Source organism: Rhinolophus hipposideros (genome assembly GCF_964194185.1).
Source record: "Rhinolophus hipposideros genome assembly, chromosome: 25".
Classification (NCBI taxonomy): Eukaryota; Metazoa; Chordata; class Mammalia; order Chiroptera; family Rhinolophidae; genus Rhinolophus; species Rhinolophus hipposideros.
In genome coordinates, this window is record NC_138071.1 from 23,997,465 (window position 1) to 24,022,143 (window position 24,679).

Here is a 24,679-nt window from a genome sequence, read left to right on the forward strand (position 1 = left end):
ATTTTATAACTTTAACTTTTCTTATGACTACTCTGTCCTTTGCTCTTCTTCTGCCTTCAACTACCTTCTTGATGACTGGTAGATCTACAACATTTGTGTTTAGTTTCCTATTTCCTTTTATTCTTGGTTTCTCAATGTATGTCCTCCATTCTCTCTCCAAACAATTTTTTGTCTTTCTTTTTTTTTCTTTTTTTTTCTTTTCTTTGTTTTTTTTTAAGTAATTTTGCTAACCTTACCTTTCTTGAAATAACCTCAGTTCTAGTTTTCTGGATATGTCAGTCTCATCACTATTCTCTCTGAAATAGAGCTTGAAATTTTAGCTTTACAACTGACTTGGGTTCTCTGGAGCTCAGTGATTCTCAATCTTTCTCTTTTGCTCTTTTTATTAAATTGAACGACATACTCTCTCCCTGACTTAACAATAACTGACATGCACAAAATACAAAGTATTACTGGCCTAGCTGTAATCAGTCAAAATAATTTTGAGTTCCATTTATGCACTTCGAATTTTAAAAAAAATCATCAGCTTTTTATTCAAATGTGAAATTATTCCACAATAATTATTATGTTCTTAAAAGGTGTATGTACGTGCACGCACACACACACTTTTCAGAGATCTTCCCCACAAGTGAAGAATTTTCCTTACTCCATAACTTCCTCCAATTCCATAATCTACCAGCTGAGAATCACTGTTTTACTTAATCAATCATGATTTAGACTGTGATCAATGCTTTTATTCCCTTTTTAAAAAAATGTTACTCTAATGTAATATATACAAATAATAAAAATGAAATTACCACATTCTAAATCCACGTTGAGGATAAATTGTGAGTATGAGCAAGATTTTGTCCCCTCTTTTTATTTACATTATAAGTGTTTCCAATACATGAGGTGCATTTTTTATATTCACATAGGGCTTCTAAAAAATGAACTTTTAATTTTAGATCAGTTTTGGATCTACATAGAAATTGTGAAGAAGGTACAAAGAGTTCTCATATACTTCACACCCAGTTTCCCCTTGTATCACCATCCTATATTAGTATGATGCATTGGTTACAATGGATGAACCATTATTGACAAATTGTTAAATCAAGTCCATACTTTATTCAGATTTCTTTAAGTTTTCTCTAAGGTGATTTTTTTCTGTTCCATGGCTCACTTCTAGGATACTCTATTAGATTTAGTCATCATGTCTCCTTAGGCTTCTCTTATGCTGACAGTTTCTCAGACTCCCCTTGTTTTTGATGACTTCGGCAGTTTTGAGGAGTACTGGTCAGATATTTTCCATAATGTCTCTCAATTTGGAACTGTCTGATGTTTTTCTCATAATTATATTGGGGAGGAAGATCACAGTGGCAAAGAATCATTTTAACCCCATCATCTCAAGGACACAGAATATAGCCTGACTTGTTCCTGTTGATGTTGACCTTGATCATGTTTGTTGGATTTCTCTGTGGTAAAGCTGCTCTTTTTTTCCCTTTCTATACTGTGATCTTTGAGAAGAAGTTACTATGAGCAGCCCACACCTAAAGAATAGGTATATCTACATAAATTATTTGGAATTTTCCTGCATAGGAAAATGATGTGGCTACTGTCCATTTGTTTATTTAATCATTTACTTACATTAATGTAGATACATGGATATTTGTTTTAATGTTTGGATAATAATCTAATAGTATTTTATGTTGTTTTCCAAGTAGTTCTGGTTTTGGCCACTGAGGCCTCTTTCAGTTGACTCCTATATCCTTTAACATATACCAAACATGTGACTTTTCTTTCTTTCTTTTTTTTTTTTTTTTGCTTTTTCTAAAGCATTTTCTTACTTTCTACTACTATAATGCTCCAGGCTTACCTTGTATACTTTTTGTTGCAGTCCTAGGATCCCTGTTTTTCTTTTTTCTTTCTTTTTTTTTTTTTTTTTGTATTAGAAACCAAGATCTGATCATAGTCAATCATTGTTTAAAATACTTTCTGGGTGTTTTTGTCCTTGCTGGGTAATAGTAGTGCCACCACCTTAGGCTATTGCCCAACAAACAGTATTTGTTAACTTTCGTATGTTCTTGCCGAACACTGCTAGAAAAATATTTCCAAGTTACTTTTAAAACTTGCCACTGTGTACTTACCTAGGTATAATAACATACATTGCCTTTTTGACCCATGCTGAACTCTTCCACATCCATTCAAGCACCTGCATCAATTGTTCCTAGTGTACTTATCAAATATTATTTCCTTTCTAAACATCTAACCTGTTCTCTAGTCAGGCTGACCTTTTTGCAGATTCTCATAAAATGCCTTGTCCATTCCTGCTTCTGCGCTTTGGTTTATGCAGTTTCCCTAACAGGATCATCTCACGTTTAGATACAGTTCCAGATTCATCTCTATATATTCATTTCCAGATTTTGTTCAAGTAGCTTGAAGGTACTCAGGCATCACCAGCTTGAGGGTATACATGCGGTCACATTAATATGTGTGCCTAACTATAAATGAGTCAGTTGGTACTCCTATTTGTAGAGTGACACCTCCACTTTCCAAGTGTCTGTCCACCCCTTCTAGAATCCCAGGAAGTCCTCTAGGTTATAGCACAAACTTAACACAGTTAGTTTCTTGGGCTTCTTCCGAGGAAGTGTTTCTAGCTTCTGCTCAGGACTGCTGTCAAGCATTGCCCTGTGAAATGGATAGTTGAGCGCCTCACTCCTCCATGATTGACTTTTAAAGTTATTTAGTATGTCACATCACCCAAGTTGGAATGCTTGAGTTTTACGTTGTCATAGTTTAATATATTGCCTGAGATACAAAGATCTGATTGAGTAAAAGGAAGACTAATTTAAGGTCCCTATTAGTCAAAGTCCAACCAGTAAGAGATTTAATTAGGATCATTCAGGGAAGGCTTATTGACCCTGGATCTTATGCCAGAGGTGTGGGCAGGCATTACTGAATCTCAGTGGGGCAAGAACCTGGACTGGCAGTGGTAGCAGTTAGGGCCAAAGAGAAAAAGGGATAGAGATAGAATCACATCAAGAAGATTGCCTTGAATGGAGCAGAGGCTTTGGTAGAGAGGCAGTGGCATGAGATGATATCTCAGGGAAGGAACCAATGGAATACATGGTTTGCAAGGGTGATGAGACTGGACTAGAGAACATGGAGAATGGAAATAACTAAAGAACTTAGGTTAGTTAGGTTCTCCTTTTCACTGAGCATTCTATGGCTCCTCGTTGGCTCAACCGAATTGGAAGCAAGACAGCATGGTTGTCCTGTTGATATAACCCTTACAGGTAAGACTCAGAAGCCCAGAACAGGAGGGAGAAGGATGGAGAATGGTTCTAGAGTAGAAAACATATTGGCACAGCCACCCTCCATGATCTATTCATATCTGCCATGTATTGAACAGTCAGATACATTTTAAAAAATAATGACAGATAATTGTCACTATTAGCCACAGACATTAAGGTACCATAAAAGGCAGAATTTCATACTGATGCCCTTTGAATCCAATAGAAAATTAAAATGTTGCTTAATGAAAGTAACAATGGCTCGCCTTCTGCATAGCACTTTTCAATTCTAAGCACTTTTACACACATGACCTTACTTAGTAGATATTAATACAACAGTAAATAATATCCACCGGTTCCATACTATGTTTTGGGTGCTGTTTTGCATTCCTACCATTCCATGAGGTCTTCTACTTAATAGATAAGGGGAAAAGGACACAGTGAGGTTATCTAACTTGCGAAATAGAATAGGCTGGATATAAACCCGGAGTCTGCCCTTAAAACCATAATGATATACTGTCATTTTGGACAAGTATAATGAAAATAGAGAGTACATGTGGATTCATCTAGTTATTTTACATAAGAAAAGCTGAGGCTTGAAGAAGATAAGGTGGAATATTTTGGGATTGTTGAGGAAAGAATTTAGTTAGCAATGGGGTGATAGTCTACTCTTAAGTTCAGAGCTTTCTTTCATTATTTCTCATTTGTAAGAAAGATTTCTTTTGTGATGAATTCGTATTTCGAGATCTTTTTGGAGCTAATTCAAAAATATCAAATGTCAGTAGCCAAACATAAGAAGCTGTTTTCTGGTTTTCATTTAACATGCAAAAATATGGAATTGAATCTTTCATTTCAGTATACTTTAGTCGGTGTTGGTGCCAGAGGTACTCAGCTAATGCCTCCACATTTCCTGTGATGAGTAACCATCACGTCATTTTTATTGTAGCATGTGTAGACCTCTTCTTGCTTTTCTTGGAAAATGAGCGGTGGTACTACCAAATAACACAACTGTCAGAGGGACAGAATCTATAATGTAATGTTCTGATGTGCTATCTATTATGTCTTTTAATATTCCACTTAAGCAAAACACTTTCAACCATTTTTATAAAGGCTGGTGTTGATCCAAAGTTCATTATCTTCAGCATGAACGTGGAACAGCCTGAGTTTATATTTGGTACATATGTTCTTATTAATATCCTTTGTTGCCTCTAACTAACCCAGTGTCCTTAAGATACATATATATCTTGGGGTCTTATAACGTCAGGGTATTTTTTTTAATTCACTTAATTCAACTCATCACATTTTAATTTGTTAAAGTACCAACCCATCTTGATTTCTTTCTCTGACTTATCATGGACTACAAAAATTGATATGGTCTCTCATTGTATTGAAAATGGAGATTTATTTTTTAGAATAAAAATCCAACGTTTTTACAAACCAGCAGACTTTACCCAACTTTATAACGGCCTCCCGTACCACTCTCTACTCTGCTCACTATGCTTTCCCTCTACTGGTCTTCCCTAAGCAACTAAAATAAGTCAAATTCTTTCTCATCTCAAGGCTGTTACACATTTCTTTCCTCCACTTAAATGACTCCTAGAACCTCTCACTGCTTGGCTAATCCCCCCTTCACATTCAGATCCCATATTAATATTAGTTTCTGGAGATGACTTCCATGAACTCCCAGTTTTAATATTGAAATGTTTCTTTATAACCCCACAATTTATATTTGGCAATTCAGCATCTTAATTTATATTAACTTATGAATCTGTATAAATTTACTTCATCGTCTATTGCTCTCATGGACAATAAGCTGCATGAGATCAGGGATCGTATTTCTTTTGTTCAGCATTTTATAGGTGGTACCGAGTACAGGGATTGGCACATAGGAGACACTCAATGAATAATGGCTGACTGACGGGATGAATTTGGCTAATCAAGTAGATTTCAGTGTTATTTGTGGTAGGAATAGTATTTGGCTCCCCATGATGTCTAGAGCATTTTAACTTATGCAGTTAATCTTCATCTCATGTCCTTTTCTGTCTCTTCCTTTCCCTCAGATCTTATCTACTGTCTGCCTTGGTTGAACTTTATGTGAATGATTTCTTTGACTACACTAATTTCTTCTCAGTTCTCTGCTCTTTTAATCGGCCTTAGGATTTCCAAATTAGTTTATGTCCTTCACTTTCACAATTTCATAATTTAACTTTATTTACTATCCAAATTCCTCAGTGATGCATGTTATTTGCCTTCATTTTCCTTTTGAATAATGGTGGTTCCTCCCTTCCTCACTCCCTCCTCTGTGCCTTCTTTCCTTCCTTCTTACTTCTTTTCTTTTGTTTAAATTCTGAGACTTTGCACATAATATCAACCTTTTGTTGCCCCCACCGTCATATGTTCACTAACAAGCTGGCTATTCTTTCATAATTACGTCTTGGAGTATTCACTTTTAATTAGAATATATATAAATTAATACCCACAATGTCTGAATTGCCTTTCCTCTGTAAACAGCACGCTTCGTCTAACAAATGCAAGGACAAGTGTCCTATTATCTTCTCTGTGCTAAAAGATTTAGGAAATTTCTCCAGGACCTGTCTTTTATTCCCTTTTCTGAAGCAAATTGTTCCATCTTGCCTGGCTTCTGTGATAGCTTTTATATTTTGTGGCCAGAATTTGCCTGTCTTTCTCCCTTTGGATTTGACTCTTTTATTTTAGAATCTTCTTTTACCTTCCACCCCCAAATCTTTGATTAACCAAGTTCGTCCTTTAATACCCAGCCCCTGTCATGCAAACCCAACCACATCAAAGCTAGGTATTAGAGCTCCAGGTCTCCTGCCTGCCTAAGATAAGTGTTCACACCCACAACATGACAGTCTAATCATGTGTAAAACGTCAACAAATGCACATGGATAAAAAGAATGAAAGTTAGGAGGAATTGGTGGAAATGAAAAGAACGAAATGTAGATTCTGCATGAAGCTGATACAGTTCTACAATTTCTGAATATCATAATTAGGTTTTAGAAATCTCCTCCAGTGTAACTGGGTGACAGTCTTAAAAATGCATGATATTATCCCCTTAAGTGAGGATATTTCTGTATAACTTCTGCAGAATACATATTAATTCTTTCTGTAAAGCATATTCTATAGAAGTTGAAAAGTTTTGTTGAAAGCAAGATAATTGTAGATTGGAATAACGGACCGCAGAGGAAATTGATCATGTATTGGGATCAGAAACTTGCCTGGAAAATGGGTACAAATGGAGGTCACATGCCATAGGTATAAATATTTTAAAAATTAAAACAAAGTTAGCAAACTATTTTTGTTTCCTTGGCAAATGGCTCCCATAATAACCTGGAAGGCCCAGTTTGAACTTGACGTTCTGGGCTTCCTGCAATGGCATGCAAGACTATTTCGGTCCCAGCCCGGGGCTGTCCTCCCCACTCCACCTGCCTTTCCTTCCTACCCTTGCTCTGCCTCATACTGGGAGAGACCTTGTGCATGTACATGTGGGCACTGAGCCTGCAAGCCCAAGCTCTTCCCACATCTCTGCAAACTGTGGCTCCTTGAACCTAGAGATGGCTGTGTCTGTGACATGGGCTTCTGTCAGGAGCATTGACCTTGGGAAGAAGTCTGTATGTGTCCTGTATGCAGGTATGGGACATTTGGGCAGTGGTTTCTGGTTCTCAGGAGTCTGAATTACAGTCTAGAAAGGGACGGGGAAACTCAAAGCTTTGATCTACAAACTCCTTATCCTGTGCATTAGGAGGGGTATAGCCATCAGAGGGTTCAAGCTCAAGTCAGGCCACCCAGATTTTATGCATCAGGGCAGGGACCTTCCTTCTTGGGTCTAATAAATCCTTTAGGATTTATCAAGAATTTCTGCTTTGCAAATAAACCAATAAGTATATATTTTTTCTTCATCTAGAGCAAGAATTCAATGGAGAGACTTAGACTGGGTGCGACTGCTTAAAAGATAAAAAGACCAGTTTGTTTTTATTTCATAAAGGGCTCTAGAAACGTTATGCCCATCATCACAATCAAATGACCTATAGTGAGATTAGACAAAGCTGAGTACCACCGAAATGTAGAGTAAGATTGTACAAGGGTCGGAACTAAACTTCTCAAGGCCTGGGGACAGAAATGCTTCAAGAAGGGTGTAGGAGATTCAGTATTAATATAAAATTAGATGAAGTTCAAAGTCAGGTCTCTTAGGATGACTTAAAACAGTCTTCATCAAAATTAAGTATAGATTCAGATAAATTTGGTGGGGGCAGCAAATGAGGAGTGCAGTGAAACTCAGCACTGGGCGTGATACTGCAGTCACATTTAGAAAGATCAGGAACTAGCCTGGGAGAGATTGAGGTCTTCAGTAGACCTTATAACAGAGCCCCTAGAGGTCACCTCTTACCAGAATTTGCTCAGATGAAACGAGGAAAGAAATTGGTAGTCCTTGGAGGAGATCCGAGTCCCTTACAAATTGTGCTAATCATGAAATCTGTTATTAGACTTCTGTTACAAATTAGAAATCTTTCTTATAGTTTATTCATTTCTATTTTATTTTAATTTCTTAGCACATTTCCTATATCAGCTGAAGGTCTTTCTTTGAAAGCAACAGAATTTGACTCTGGGAAATTTTAACCTACACTTACTATACCGAAAGGCTATTTTATAGCTTGCAGGAATTTGGGAAAAGGTCGAAGAACTTGGGTGCAAAGTGCGTAGGAATTAAGCAAGGTTAGGGGATCTATAAGAGTTAGGTGGGAGGAACACTTTCCTGTCTCTCTCTGTCTCTCTCTCATACTTACTCTAGAATCAGCCCCAGGTGGGATAGTCTTATTGGCTGATTTGAGGTCCCATGCCCACGTCCTAGCAACAAGAGGGGCAAGGAAATACAAGCGTTAAACACGTTACCTTCTTTAGAATGAGATGCATTTTACTCTCCCCACAAGATTCATCTGTTCAGATGGTAGGTCATTAACCTACCAATTATTGCTTTGAAAAGAATGCATCTGTTTAGCTGCCTGAGGAGGAAAAAAATCGAGTTATAGCATATGTCTATTCTTGGGCACACATAGGTATCGGCACTTTCTGAAAGTGAAAATACAGTCTTATCAGCCTCTGTGACAAAAGGAAATTCAGGAGAGATTAGGGAAAATAGCAGTTAGTGAGGTAAAACCTTATAGTGGCTACATAGCCAGGACTGCTATATGGTGTGTCCATGGTGTGCAGTGAAGAGTTAACTCCCAGGTCTGGGTTGCCCAAACCCTGCACGTTCAGAAGGTCTCGAGGACTGGCCACTGATTGCTTCTGAGAGATAAATAACCTTTGAGCTGTTGGAAACGCCTGCCACAGAGAACTTGGGCCACATTAGGTAGATTTTGCTAAGAATGAGATTTATGGTAAATGCCTGTTTTTGTATACATGCCTGGGGCTTTGTGTCATATGGCATCTGTTGACCTCTGGAGGCCGGTGTCTGAGTAGCTGAGGTCAGTTACACAGGCAGTGTATGCCCAGGTGGCTAATTCCCAAATAAAATTCCTGAACACCAGGATGCCAGTGAACTTCCCTGGCTGGCAACACCGTGCACATGTTGTGACACGTTTGGGGAGAATTAAGTACTGACTGTGTGACTATCCTGGGAGAAGACAGCTGGTAGCTGTGCACTATGCACCTTTTTCCTTTGGTTGATTTTAATTCATATGCACTTGCTGTAACAAACTGTAACCATGATTATAGTAGCTCTTCTGGGTCCTGTAAATCCTTCCAGGGGTCATCACACCTGAGTGTGGTCGTGCAGACCTTCAACACACATGGGAAATAGGTTTTAACTTAGGATTTCTATAAAATATTGCGCTAAAGAGTGGAACCCATTCTTTCTATTTATAAAACTTTTTTCCCTCCCTCAGGGACTGCTGTCATAATGCATTTCATGCTGTTATGTTCTGTTTTTATTTAAAGATAAATATAATGTCCATCGAAGAGAAGGCAGCAAACAATAAAATGGAAAATTAATACTTGACTGAATGCTTCCAAAAATATTGTGTAATAACATAAGAAGCAAGATTAATAAGCAATGAATGAAAGAGACCTGAAAGTTTACATTATTCATAAAAAGCAAAGCAACAATAGAACACTTTCCATCATTTCTTTCTTAGAGGGCAGTTTATTATACACTATCTTTGCATAAATTGATTTTTTTAACTCCCCCTCGTGTGACCTTCTGTGTATGTCCCTTTATTTCTTTATGAGGTTGAGTTGGCAAGATGTTAGTTACAGTGACAAAACAAACATGATAAATTTCTGCTGTCCTGTGAAATTTCTTCAATGCGGAAGTTGTTTGGCTGTTTAGAATCCTAATGTTATGCTCAAGTAGCCCTTTCCATCCATCAGATAGCATGCTGCCATCTGTAGAAGTGCCACAGCACTAAGATTTATGTGTTACTATTTAAGGAATCGAGGCTTGCCAACTTCATGCTGTTCATTTGGCCAAACAATAATATGCTAATTAACCTCCTTAACCTAAATTACACAGCACTTGAGTATGTGCAGCCAACCCAAGTACTCAACTGGCTTTACGTTCCTGACCCTACAGTTTTCGTATAAGGAGCTTTACCTCATAACACAAATGGTTACTGGACTGCTTGACTTCGTCATCTGAAAGGGAATTAATTATCCTCACTTTACTAAAGGAAATTTATATTTCATTTGGTTTATTATGAATAGACCAATATTTCACAATTAATGTGCATCGGCAGGGACAAAAAAAATTACTTTTCTGGAACAATCTCCATTTTTTTAGCTGGCTGGAACACTGATAAGGAAGTCTAGACATTCATATTTATTTTCGCTTGAGTTTAGGACATGAAATTCAAGATCCACATGTGGTTTTCAGAGTAGATAAATGTCCAGAAGCTATATGAAAAGTTTTATATATATATGTGTGTGTGTATATATATATATACATATATATATATATATATATATATATATATATATATATATATATATATGTATTTAAAGTATTTTACTGAAAACGGTTTTCTTAAGATTCTCAAAAGGGATTCTTGCCCCCAAAATGAAATGAAAAAAATAGTCATTAGATATTCAAGATGAATGATCCTTTTAAAATATATCTTCTTTTTGTGGGCCCATATCATCTCTGGTTTCCTTATTATTATTTATTATTTTATATCTATCTATCTATCTATTATCTATCTAGTAGATTATCTATCTACCTACCTGTCTACATATCTATCTATCTATCATCTATCTATCTATCGTCTATATATACAATCACACACACACACACATACCAGGAATCATATTTAGCCTCCATATTTTACAATGACACTTTATGGTTAATTTAATTTGGATAATTGACAGAAAGGATGAATTTTCTTAACAACTCAGATTGACTATCACAGGTCAAATAGGTAGAAATTGTCAAAAAAGTTACTTTCCACTTATATCTAGTGCATTATTAAGTAGTGACAAAGCATTTCTTCTGCATTTCCTTAGCCATAAGAAAATAAATTCAAAAGAAACTTCTACTGAGGATTAACCTTTCAGTACTCGTCACTAAGTGGAGTGTACTTAGAAGAAACAAAACAATGTAAGGAAAAAGAAGTAATTTATTTCTATTGATAAATGCTTTTGTATCACTTATATTAAAGGCCTATTAATAGTAAAATATTGGAATATTCTGTCACTCATAAGCATATGCCCACAAACATATAAGAACATACAACTAAATACTGCTCTGCTATTGTATAAACTATTAACATATACCCAAAGGTCTTCTTTGAATTTTGCAGGTTTACCCTTGGGACATAAGGGTTTATCTCAGTATTGAAGTATAAGAACCTCCTAATACTAATGGTTACTTTTAAAATAGGGCTAACAGCTGGGCACATAACATGTTTTTCTCTAGCATCATGCATTAAATTTCCAAGGGAAATAATTATTTTAAGCAATTCCCAGCATTATTTCCTGGTGCGCTCTCATCCTTCTATATTACTGAAGACAAATCGTTTTCAGCTTTGCCTAATAAGAGAGAGTTGCCCATCTATAATAGTTACAAAGTCTATTGATATCTTGACATTTTGTCTTCCTTGTTTATAAATATACCCTCCATTTACTGAGCAAGGCCACCTCTGATCACAAAGGTTAACTTGTTTTTCTTGGAATAGAGTTAATGAAACCTATGAAACCATGATTCATATGGGTTAAGGATAGTGGCTGAGAGAAGCTGGTGACTGACAAAGTGTAATGAGGGTGGCAACTGTAGCATCAAGGCCACAGTTCACAGCTCACTTCCGGAGGCAGTGAAGTAATGTGAACACTGATAATGTAATTGTGGGAAGAAATATTTTCCTGACCTCCTTCTTTCTTGGCAGTTGACACATCTGGGATTCCCAGAGGGACTCTCAAGCCATAGGAAGAACTCTGAGAAATAATTTTTCAAAGTCCTTAGAGAATTAAAAAACTCTAAAACATATCAAGCCACCTACACTTATGATAATAACGGTGAACATTTAATGATATATTCTGTATGTCTGAAAAACAGTATGTCATTTCGATGAGCGCCTCTGTATGCATTTGATGATTGTGTGATTTTTTTTTTGTTTTTGGTATTATTCACTAAACTTGTATCTGACTGTTGTTTTTGCTATTTCTGAAAAATGAAACTCACCATTATAGGTAAGAATTTTCTAACATCAGAAGAGGAGACCGAAGATCCTAAGGAAGCTGTCACTGTCCCACACTTTTTAAAATAAAAAATACCGATGTCATTGGAATGGATGGATAGTTTACTAAGGAAGCTATTTTAAGGGACTGAATAATTTGCACATACAATTTCTAGAATCTTTGTAAAGAATATGACCATGTTACTTTATAGTTACATGTCTTAGCTGGATTCTTTCTGCGTAGGTAAGGTTATCGGCCTTTCTTTGAAATGTTCCTTCAATTCCATGGACATTTGCTTTGGTGATGACAAAGGGATAAGTCGGAAGCATGTCTTCCTAATGCTAGTAATTGCTTTGTTCTTTTCTTGACTGAACTTGTGTTCTTGAATTTTTTAATCTGGTTTTCCAGGCTTTTTTTTTTTTGATATTTGAAATGATGAATGCCAGGGAGAAAAAATCACCTCTATGGCCATAAAAATAAACTCTAAAATTCTTAAATTGCTTTTACATGATCATCTTTGGGACTGCAGGTCTGATTCAGCATTCCGCAGCCAGGGCGAGCTGACTGTGGCCTGTAAGTGTCATTGGTGGGGCAGGCAGCTCCGAACTGGGAGTAAGACATCCTGGAAATACAGTTTCAGGTCCATTGTCAGAACATAGATACTTTCTATGCATATACTGGATTGCATGTGGCACAGATCAGAATCCTCATTACTGTCATTATTTCCCCTTCACCTAACTAGTAAGCACCTGAATATAAGGTGTTTGCAACTCATCAAGCCGGCTTTGTGTCACTAGTCTCATACTATACAAATAACTACCGATTATTTTGGACAGAACCCACGACAAAAAACTTTTGTTATCCATGATTTTTATGAAACAAGAATTTGAGTAGCCATGAGGATCATTTCTAATAGTAAATATTCGGACAATGTTAAATATTAGGACATATCTTTCTAACTATAAAATCATGATTTTTTTTCATTTTTCTTCAAGAATTATGAATTTTGCATCTCTCTAAGACATAGACCAAGTCACTCAAACGTACTGGGATACTAAAAGATATCTGATTGACCTTAATATTTAATTATTCCCCACAATACTTTCTTGTAAGAGAATTTTCTGCAAATGTCTGGTAATATATCTATGTGTATTAATACGGGAGAGAGGATGATTTTCATGTTTACTTTTCTGTAGGAAAATTTCATTACAGGGATTGATACACTGAGATACTTGAGAAAAGGAAGGAAAAGTGAATATTCAGAAATATATGCACATTGTAGTTCTGGTAAAACATTCTTCAACACCATTTGGTGTTTGGCTTATCTGGCTAAGATAATTCTTATTATAATAAATCTAATGTTCGTATATAAGGTTTTATAAGATACTTTCCAAACCTGAAAAATTACCAGACTCATTTAAATTATCTTTTCTGTAGCTTGACTTTGAATGATCTGCATTTTATTGTGAGGAAAATTAGTGTTAAAATTTTCCATTTTTTGCATGTAATACGTAGACTGATGTGAGATAAGCTCAAAAATAAAAACAAAAAATTAAATTTGCTATCACCTCGTCAAAGGTTGTCAGATTTAGTGTAATAGGTTATGCTGAATGATAAACCTATTTTCATTGACTATCATATATCTCTGTCTCTATCATATCTATCTATCTACCATCTATCTATCTATTATCTATCTATCTATCTATCTATCTATCTATCTATCTATCATCTATCTATCATCTATGTATCTATCTATCTATCTATCTATCTATCTATCTATCTATCTATCTATCGTCTATATCTCTGTATCTATATTTCCTGTCTTCTCAATGAGATTTAACTTCCATAGACTGGGACCTATGACTTATCCTACTGTATTTATAAGTTAGCTAGGTGCTGAGTAAACCCATGTTGAGGATGTGGTAGAGACTGTTGGTGCCCCACCCACACATCCTTAAGTAGGTTGAGGTGCCCTCTTTAGCTGTGGCAGCTGCTTGCTGCTCATGGCTCTTAGCTGCCCCAGCTCTAGAGGACTGTCCTGGGCTGTGGGGAGCTCGCACTCCCACCCTGGGGAATGTACCAGTTAGTTTAACTTTGGGCAGCACAGCTGTGGTCCAGGTCATGCTCCAGCACTCCCTGTGGGATCAGGCTAATCCTGACTTCTAAAACCACACCTTTTCCCTAGCTTCTTCCCCCAACTATGCCGCTGTTCTCATTCACGTACAGATTTCTTTGGAGAGTTGCTTGACGTCATTATTGACTCTATTCTCTACTGCAAATGAGAGTAATTCTTAAAAAAACAGATTTAAAGATTACAGGCAGGAGTGTAAGGACACCTGGTATCTAGTGACACTGGGTTTAAGCCTGGGTTGATGAAGGTTAAAATCAGTGTTTTCAGCCTCTCTGAGGTTAATGTTAATTTTGCATTTGCGGATGTCTGAGTAACCCTCTTTTTTTTCCTACATAATAATAATAATTACAATATAAGTGAAATGCACTTATATTTATTCTTCCCAGTGGTAACCACATAAACAATTATCATGTTTTTCTGTTGGTTAGAGTCCAGAATGTTAACGTGCCCATCGTCTTACCGAGGGTGCATGTCTCTGCTTTTTCCCAGAGATGCTACCTGAGCAGCCTATACTTGATCTGATGTGATAGATTGTGTATTTAAAGAAGGCCACTTTGAAAGATACATTAACTCCTTCACTCCCTTAGAGTATCACTTAGTGTAATTCAGGTCTAGTCTTAGCCAGTTCCAAACTGGTGAATTACTCTAAATAACACACTAGAGCCAGGAAGGAATTAATGTGACATCCAAACATGCCACCTGAGCAGCTGACACCCAAAAAGAGCCTGGCACAGCCTGCAGGTGGCTGGACCCAGGACAGGACAGCTTTGGTTGGCCCTTTTCGAGGACTGAGTGTATGGGGCTGGCCTCATTTCCAATATGCTCCCTCCTTAGTCTTGCGGAGGTGCAATTTAGTGAATGATAATCTAGGAGTCTGAAGGAATTCATGTTGTTTCCATTTATTTAGAAATAGATGAGAGATTGGCAAAGTCCAGAGCTGTGATCTGAAAAGGGACATTAATTATTTCCTGTCTTGAAACAAAATCCAGCATATTCTAAATCTTAATGCGTGGTATTTGTATGCTTTTCCTAAAGCAACCATAACAAAGTGCCACAAACTGGGTGGTTTAAACAGAAATGCATTGTCTCACAGTTCTGGAGACCAGAAGTCTGAGTCAGCAGGATTATTTCATGAAAGGCAGGCACATCACATATGCGGGGACGCTGAACATCTTTTCAGAGATGCCAAGATGATTCTTATGCATATTACACGTTAATTACCACACTCTAAGGGACTAGGGTGAGAAATATGTCCCATGGCTGGGGTCAATCCCAAAGAATGTATTTTCCTCTTACAAGTTTTGGAGTTTTTTTTCCCCAATCCTGGAAGAGTTCCAAGCAGAGTCAACAGGGTCAGATAGCTTTGAAAATGTTTAATTGAAATGAATGGGGGAACAAAATATCTCCCTCATTGTTTATTAGGGACTTATAGGGAATTAATTATCCTTTAGGTTCTGAAGGCTCTTCACTTACCAAACATTAGAATTTTATATGGGATTGATAGTTTGATGAAGACTTTTCGGGGGAGAAACAAAACAAACACACCAAAAATTGCATGCGGATTTCTGCACAAACTGTGTGGAATGTCACTGGCACCTTTTTGCATGGTTTCTGACATCTGTGGTTTGCAACTAGTTAACCAATCGTTTATCAATAACCATTGGTCTAACTATGATTAGGGAAGACGTTAAACATGCAGAAATGTTTTAAAATCCTCAAAAATATCATGCTTTCTTTTGATGAAATACGTGGAATTGTTCTCAACCAATAAAAAGCCAATTAGAATGTTATCAGAAAGACATCACTTTTTAGTTTGTTGCCTAATTAAGGGCAGAATAACCCATACTATAGTTTTAACCTAAGATATCAATTTCATTTAAAAATTTACGTTTCAAACAATTCCTTTAGAAACTTTGAAAATTGGTTTAAGGAGGTCTCATGCTAGATTTAAGCTAAAATTGATCCACCTGTAAACTTTCCATTACCTGAAAAAAAAAAAAAATCACAAGCTGCCACAAAGTCGTAATAGCCAGAAGCTTTTGTTATGACTTTGGTGAAAATAGAAATGGTGTAATATTTCCAAACTAATTACTTTCATCTAGACTTTAATTAATCAACTTCAATAAATTATATTTCTTTGTCATGCTGGCTCTTTGAACCAGTCTTTCCACAAACTCAAATTGAAGAGAAACAAATTAAAATTGTTTTCCTTCGTTTTATTCCAGGGGCTTGATTTTTTTGTTTGAAAACTGGTGAAAGTGTACAAATAGAAAAAAGCTGCTTCCTCCTCAGGAGAGCTTTACAAGATGGTAAATAAGATGGTTCAATTCACAAACACACACCGAGCCTTTTAGATGTGAGCTCTGTGTGCTAAATGCTGTACGTAATCTGTAGATTTTTAACTTCACATTTTTACAAATGAGAAAACTACTTCCAGAGACATTTTTATCCAAGTCTATAAAGGGAGCTTTGGGACTCTGAGCCAAAATCAGAAGTTGTTTCCTAACTCTTCGTCTTGTGTTTTGCACACCTCTGAATATCATATTTCAGTGACATTTCTTATCATTTTTATAGCAGAATCCCTTGACAACTGTTGAATTTCCATCATTGAAACTTCATCCAGAAAGTTATAGAAGGATCCGGATTAGAGGGCACATCACAGGGCATTTGTTTCAAACATGCTTTTCTGAACTAAGCCAAATAGATGCTGTGTTACTTTTGAACCCCGAATAAAAAGAAACGCAAAGGGAAAAGACTACATTATCTCCGGGATGACTTACCTGTCTGTAGATGATACTTTCACAGTATGAGTTTTTCAAAATATTTTCCCAAGAGCTACATTCACAGAAGTGCAGGAGAGAATATGAGGATACTGGGAAAGACATATGGGGAAAGATATCATTAGAGGTAAGAAGGCATAGGAAGTATTGAAAATATAATTTAAGCAACGTATATTTCCAGCATATTTTTTGAACACTGATTTCTAATCCTAAATCGAGGGGTCTGCTTATTTTTGTTTGTTAAATCAATTTTCCTTAATAACATGGACTAAAATTGGCTCACATTCTACAAAATTTATTGAAAATCCTGTAGTGCTTTTGAAGGTGCAAGGACTTCTCTATGTAGAGAATTGCTTGTGTGGTTAATAATAACAATAATATACAACTGCCCTACCCTATAAACATTCATTGTACCCAGCTATTTATAACTGATTTTAAATGCAACTGGAGACCATCTCATTCTCCAGATGAAAAGTTATACAAATCCTTAGAGAGTTATACAGAGTTGATAATATTCAGTAAAAAATGTATATAGGGAGGGAAAAACACAACAAAATATATGGAAAATCATGCTAGCATTTAAAATGCTTTATTGACAAGAACTCATTTCTAAATTGTATATTTAATAAAGTAGACAATTGTGGAAAAAGCACTAGATTTAGAAGAGAGAATTCAACTGTGAAATTACAAACCAATTTTATACAATTTAGTGCTCATTTCTCCCCACAAAATACCTCATAAATAAGTAGGACATATATAACCGTCCCTACTTCATAAAAAAAGAAAGGTGGTTTTAGAGTGATTTATTAAATTACTTGCCAAAGTTGCTGTAGTTAGTAAAAGAGCAAGCTGCAGCCAGAACACTGCTGGTCAGAATCAAATTAGATTTTGAATTTAGATTTTCTGATTCTAAATTATATGAAAACAAAGGTGTTAAAATATTCTTGGGAAGATGCAGTAACAGGGACCAGACTTACGTTCCACCTGAAAAAAAAATTTAAAACAGACAAAATACACAAAACAATGATTTTCAGACATTAAACATCTGTCAGGATAGAATACTGGCCTTGAGAGGGGAAACAAGTGAGGTGAGCTCTCTCTGATTACCCCAGCTCATTGGAGACTGGTGGAGTTGCTGAATTGAGGAAAAGAAGACAGACCAAAGTGTTTAAAGTTTGCAAAACAGAGTACCTGATGAGAGAGAGAGAGAAGGAGAGAACAGTGGGGAGGTGAGGGCGGGATCTGAATACCTGCAAATATTCCCTTTCAAGGCTTTGTTGAGTACTGATTGATGCAAAAAGTTTGGAGGAAAAAATTTACCGAGGTCACAAAGGATGTGAGTAGTTCTTGTTCCCACCATCCAGAGGGATTGCAATTCTGAAATTAAAAGACTTTGGGTAGAGTATGCCGAAGTGTATTGCCTCAGTAATGGAGAAAACACTAGCTCTCAACTTAAGTCATATCTGATCCCATCGAAAAAAGTATAAAAGCAAGCTTTGAAAGGATCAAAGTATTTCCAGTTAATCTACTGCACCCCAGAATAAAGATTATACTTATTTATAGAAATATAAAAATTTGTAGTATCCAAAAAGGTAAAATTCACAATGTTTGACCTCTGATCTAAAGTTACTAGGTGGGCAAAGAAGCCAGAAAATGTGATCCAGAATGAGGAGGAAAAAAAAAATCAATCAATAGAAATGGAACTATAAAAGATACAGATGATAGAATTAACAGAAAAGCATATGAAAACAGTTATTGTTCTTATAAGGCATATGTGAAGGAAAGTAGAAGAAAGATTATGCATGCTAAGTAGAAATATGAAGGATGTAATAAGATCCAAATCAAGCTTCTAGAGTTTGAAGCTACAATGTCAGAGATGACAAATACTCTGGGTGGGAATATCAACAGGTTAGATACTGCAGGCAAAAAGAATAATGAACTTTTTGTCAGAAATAACATCCAAATTAAAACTAGAAAAGAGTAAACAAATAAATCTAGCAACTACTTTGGGACAATTTCAAGGACATTTATGTGTATGTTATTGCAGTCCAAGTAAGAGGAGAGAGAGAAATAAAAAAATATAATAACCAAATGTTATAATTTTCCAAATTTGATGAAAACAATAAACTTTCTAAACCATTCACAAACTGCAAGTACAAGAAGTATAAAGAAAAACTACACTAAGACGTATCAAAATCAAATTCCTTAAAACTAGTTGGAGAAAATCTTAAAAGCAGTCAGAAAAAAAAGTAACAATATGTACAGAGGAATAAAGATAAGAATGACAGCCGGAGCAATGTCTTTAAAGTTGTTGAAAAGAAAAAAAAAAAAAAAGAAAAAAGAAAAGAAAAAAACCACACACAAACAAACACCTCTACACCTAGAATTCTTTACCCAGTAAAAATATCTTACTGGAATAAGAATTTCTTGTTAATATAAAAGCGGAAATTACTCACTGTCATTTGACCTCCATCTTCCCTCCCCAAATCCTTCCTTATGGAGTTAAAGCCCAAGCATCACACCGTAAATTTACACCAGACTCTGAATTCTATATGTAAAATTTAAAAGCTTCAGCCCCATTGAAAGGAAGTTCCATTTTCATCTTAGTTTCTTCATCTCATTCATAAGAAGTGAAAATTTTAAGTGTACATTTACAATGCCCCATCCATGGAAGCCTGTCTTAATCGTTTCAAAGCTCAGATGTGGATGTGGGCTGTGTTGAAAAGAGAGACCCCCTAGCACCATGTTGAACAAAGTAGGTTAAAAGACGGCAGGCTGAGTGCAACATATGACTGTTTTGCTTAAAACCAATGCTACTTACTATCTCCCAGTCACAAATACCTTTGATGCTTTGGTAGGTTTTTGGCCCTAAGTGAGTAATTGGCACAAAGAAAAAACGTTCTGGAGAAAGGATAATTTTTACTTACATATTTCAATTTTCCCTTTATTCCCCATGGAAGCCCTTAAATTTTGCCATCACTCTCTGTGATTTTGCCCAACGTGTGTGCTATCCCTTTTGTTTTGCCGTCTTCAGAATTTACCTTACGGCCATTCTGCACACATGGACATGTGCTTTCACCAGTTGTGTTGTTGTAACAGGGCAAGTTACCATGTAGATGAAAGAAGAAACCATGTTATTCCTTCAACTTGTGTTTCCAACCCATCCTAGGATCTGGCATCCCTAGACGTGAGTAAAGCACAATTCTTAGGGGCCATTGAGTGATGTCAAGAGTTTACAGGGTAGCGTTTGTTTCTGATCTCCTTCTCTTCCTCCACCCCATAGGGAAATCTTAGAAAGGAGAAAACAGTTGTAGGCACAGAAATGAACCCACAAATCAGGACTCTTTTTGTTGTAAACCCAGCAAAAATTAAGTTTTTTTAAAAAAAAGAATGTTTCCTCATGAGGAATGTGTCAGTATTTGAGTCTGTTCGTATGTATGTAGGTGTAATAAAAATGGAGCTTTTGTTTTAGGAGAACAATGGGTTTGAGGGCTTCATTCACCTCTCCACAGTCTGGTGCATAACTTGAAATTCTCTGCTGTCAGCACCACTATACATACGAACATGAAATCGCCCAATGGGACTAAACACTACACAAAGGAATTTCATTATGTTTCAAGACTAGAGACAGGCTAAGCTGTTAGTCAACAATTTGGATAGACTCAGATACAGCTGGAGTTTCCTGTGACTAATTACAGTCCTTTCTGTCTAGTTTTATCAAAGATGGGTACAAAGGAAGCCCATCTGGAAGAGTTGGCATTTTTTACTACCTGATTTTGATGGTAATCTTCTTAATCTCTACAATTGAAGAGGCAAATGTTAACTATTAAATTAATGTGTATATATTATTCCTTGTAGGACACTTGAACTTTGTTACAAATTATTTTGAACTGGTAAAGTATACCAGTTTGGTATCAGGAGGGATAGACTCAAATTTCAGATCTTTTGCTTCATTTAAATATGTGTGTGCTATTACTAGCATTCTTTCTTATCCTGTTTTTATGGCTGTGAATTGAGAGGCTGGATTAGATATCTCAAAGTTATTTTCTATATCTTAAAAATAACTATTATTTTATTCTAATACTCACATGTAAAATACCACTTGTTTTTAGTTACATTATTGATTATGCTATTATTAATATGACAACAATCTTTAACTCTATCAGTGTACTAACTCTACCATACTAGCTTTCAGGTAGCTCAACATCCAAAACTATTTTACCAGTTCTCAAAACTTTTATCTGCTTTTTTCATACTTATCAATATTATAACAATGAAACATGGTGGAAGAGAATATTGGTAGCCGGGAGAAGCATAAAAGAGGGAGATGGGTTATATTTTCAATTTTATTAAAATTCTTATTTTCCACTAAGCTATATGCTTTTTGTGCTTGGTGTAATATCCTTTTGGTTTGGGGCAACTTTTCATGGACTTTACAATCTTGTCATAAAACACAACCGATCCCATTATCACATTACATACCTCCATAGGCATGTAATATTTTGCTCAATTTAGAGGTGGGGAAATGATGGCAAGAACAGTTTTCAAGGTTTTGCACTTTTCATTAAAGTGCACTTTATTGGGTTTTGCTCCTAGTCATTTATTAACCAATACGCATGACCACATATTTGAAACCCTTTTATTTTTCAAATATCTAAAAATCTCTTATATAGATAAGAATTAAGATAAATGAATGATTTCAACAGGTCATTTTGACTTTGTTTTGGTTTCTATAAGTGACACACGTGAATTGATGTTTCCTATACTAATGTACCAAGGTAAAAAATTCAATCACACTCTACTCAGCTCTGCAAAGGAAGTTTAGATTCTTTTTCCTAGTAATTGAACCTCCTCTCTAGTGGATGACAAAAAAAACTTCTACTTGCTGATATTGCATTATTTCCTGGGTTCATGAGTTTCTTTTAGGTCTGGGTAGTTAGTTTGCTTACATTGTAACTGCCTACCAGACTTGGTTTTATGTAGCAGCCTTTGTATTGATGATTCTCTTTAGGATCAGAGTTTTATCCCCATTTACTACTACACCTCAGGATTGTGTCTGAGTGACTGAGCAGACCTATATCTGGCTGGAGAGAAGGGGGCTTGGGCTTAGTATGTTGTCCTCTGGATTCCAGGTGATGGTAGAATTGAATTCCTTGAATTCGTTGGAGGTTGGAATCCTGTTCCTTGTTGCTCACTGGCTGTTGGCCAAGAGCCCTCTTGCAACATACAGATGCCTACATTCCATCTTACATGGATCTCTTCATCTTCAAGCTAGAAACAGTATGCCCAGTTCTTCCCATGATGACTTCCGTCCTGCCACCAACAGGAGAATACTTTACAAGGCTCTTGTCTGATTCAGTCAGGCACACCTGAATAATCACCATATTTTAAGTCAGTTGATGGGACTTTAATTACATCTGTAAAATCCCTTCAAAGCAGTACCTAAAGTAGTGTTTGAAAAACTAGGGGACTGGACTCTTGGGAGGGTCATCTTTAGAATTCATCTGTCACAGTCTGTCTTCTGGCCCCCAGAGATTCATGTTTCTCCCAGAAGGAAAATCCATTTATCCCATTCCATGGCACCCAAGAGGCTCATTTCATTACAGCCTCATTTCGAAGTCCAAAGCCTCATCTATCTCATCAGCTAAAATCCTAGAATTTCATGATTTAAATCCGGTGTAGATGAGGCAACCTTCCTTTCTGGAGACTGAGGAAGAATCTGCTTCTAAGGTCATTCAGGTTGTTGGCAGAATTTAGTACTTTGTGGTTATAGGACCGAGATCCTCTTTGCTTGGGGCTGTCAGCCAGGAAGCCAGCTATATTTCATGTGCTCTTGGAGGCCAGCTATATTTCATTTGCAAAGCCCCTGTTGCCATGTAACATAACATATTCTTGGCATGCTATTGTATCATATTCACAGTTTCTGAGGATTAGGGCAGGACAACATCAGCAGTCACTTAAGAATTCTGCCTGCTGTGGCTGGGATGTGCCTATAGGCCTTCAGGAACTCTCTCTATTTCTATTCTCCTTCTGCTATTCCCAATTAAATAAACCTCAATTCTGGATGTTCTTGGGTTTCCACATACATATCTACAGGCCCTGAGAGGCTGGTGGAACAAGGACCTGTTATCTTATTTATCCTACCTTTGTCTTTTTTTTTTATAGTCCACTCAATCTGGTAAAACAGGCATTACACTTGCTGTCCATATTTTATTATGACTTTCCTCAATGTGAAACCTTGCAATTATGTTTGCCAGTTTGAGTCTTATGATGGTTGTCATAGGACTATATGGATGGTGGGATTATACGGTTCAAATATATTACTGTATACTCCTTTCTAATATTGGTCAGAGATTCTAATGCTTCACTCCAGAACTCACAGAAAGTGTTGAAGATATAAATGGAGATGAGTGTCATTGAATAAATGTTGTAGGTTGGAGAGAAATCATATATTGTGACTACCAAGTATATAAATTCAAATTTGGATCATTGATTTTATGGTGAATAGAGTCGCCTTTAAAGTTTGATGCCAGCATTGTAAGTGTGTGGTAAGTGTTACCTAGGTCTGGTATGTAGGAGAACCAGTAGAATCAGAAATAACACAGTGAACACACAGATTATAATAAAATAAATTGTTCATGTGACATTCATTTAACAAATATTTATTGAGTATCTACTATATGTCATGGTTCTAGTGAATGGGATTACAGGAATAAACAAAGCAGATACAAAAGCCCTCTGCTCAACTACAAAAATAAATTATATAGAATATTAGAAGGTAAATACTACTAAAAAATAGAGCAAAATAAAAGATCAGAAATGTTTATCTAGAGACGGAGAGATTCAATTTTAATTAAGTTTAAGGGGGAAAGATCTTACTAAGAATATCCTGCTTGAGCCAAGACTTGAAAAATGAAAGGGAGCTTGCTTTGTGGACATGGAGAGATACAAACAACAAAACCCAACAAACAATAACCCCCTCAAAACAAAACTAAACAAAACAAAAAAAAAACACTTATTATGTGGATATGTAGGCAGAGGGAACAGGGCAAAGTCCACAAGGTGACACTATACTGGAATGTTCTAGGAACTGCAAAGGAGCGCTGGAGCAGGAGAGAAGTCAGATAGGGCTAATATAGTTACCGTTAAGGAGTTCAGATTATCCTGTAAAAGAAATGGGGAGACACTTGAAGACTATGAACTAGGTTTGACGTAATAACACAATTCACGTTTTAAAACAATTCCTCTAACTGCTTTTTTGAGAGTGCTTTATGGGACAAGGCTGAAAGCAAGGATCTAATTCAGAAGCTACTGAAATAATTGTAATGAGAGAAGATGGTGGCTTACACCATACATTACTTACTTCCATTACTTACACCATCCATTACATTCATTAATACCATCTGGCATTAATAATACTAGAGTATTATTAATAGAAGTGGAAATGTGAGTAGTGGGCAAATTGTCAATGTGTGTTGTAGATATAGCCCAAAATATTTTTTGATGGATTTGGCTGTAGGTGAAAAGAAAAGTTCAAGGATAAATTTCTTGGCTTGAGCATTTAGAAAGTTGTCAACTAAGATGAAGAATGAAGGATCCAGGTAAAAACAGTTCTGGGGTGGGGGTGGACATCAGAATTTCAATTTGGATTATGTTAAGTTTGAAGTATTTATGAAATATCCAAATGAAAATGTATATTAAATATCCAAGTAGAATTTTTTATTAGCTACCTACATACAAATGTTTACTAGATTCAAGTAGAAATGAATAGAGATTTGAATGTATGAGTCTGAAGTTCAAGAGAGAGGTAT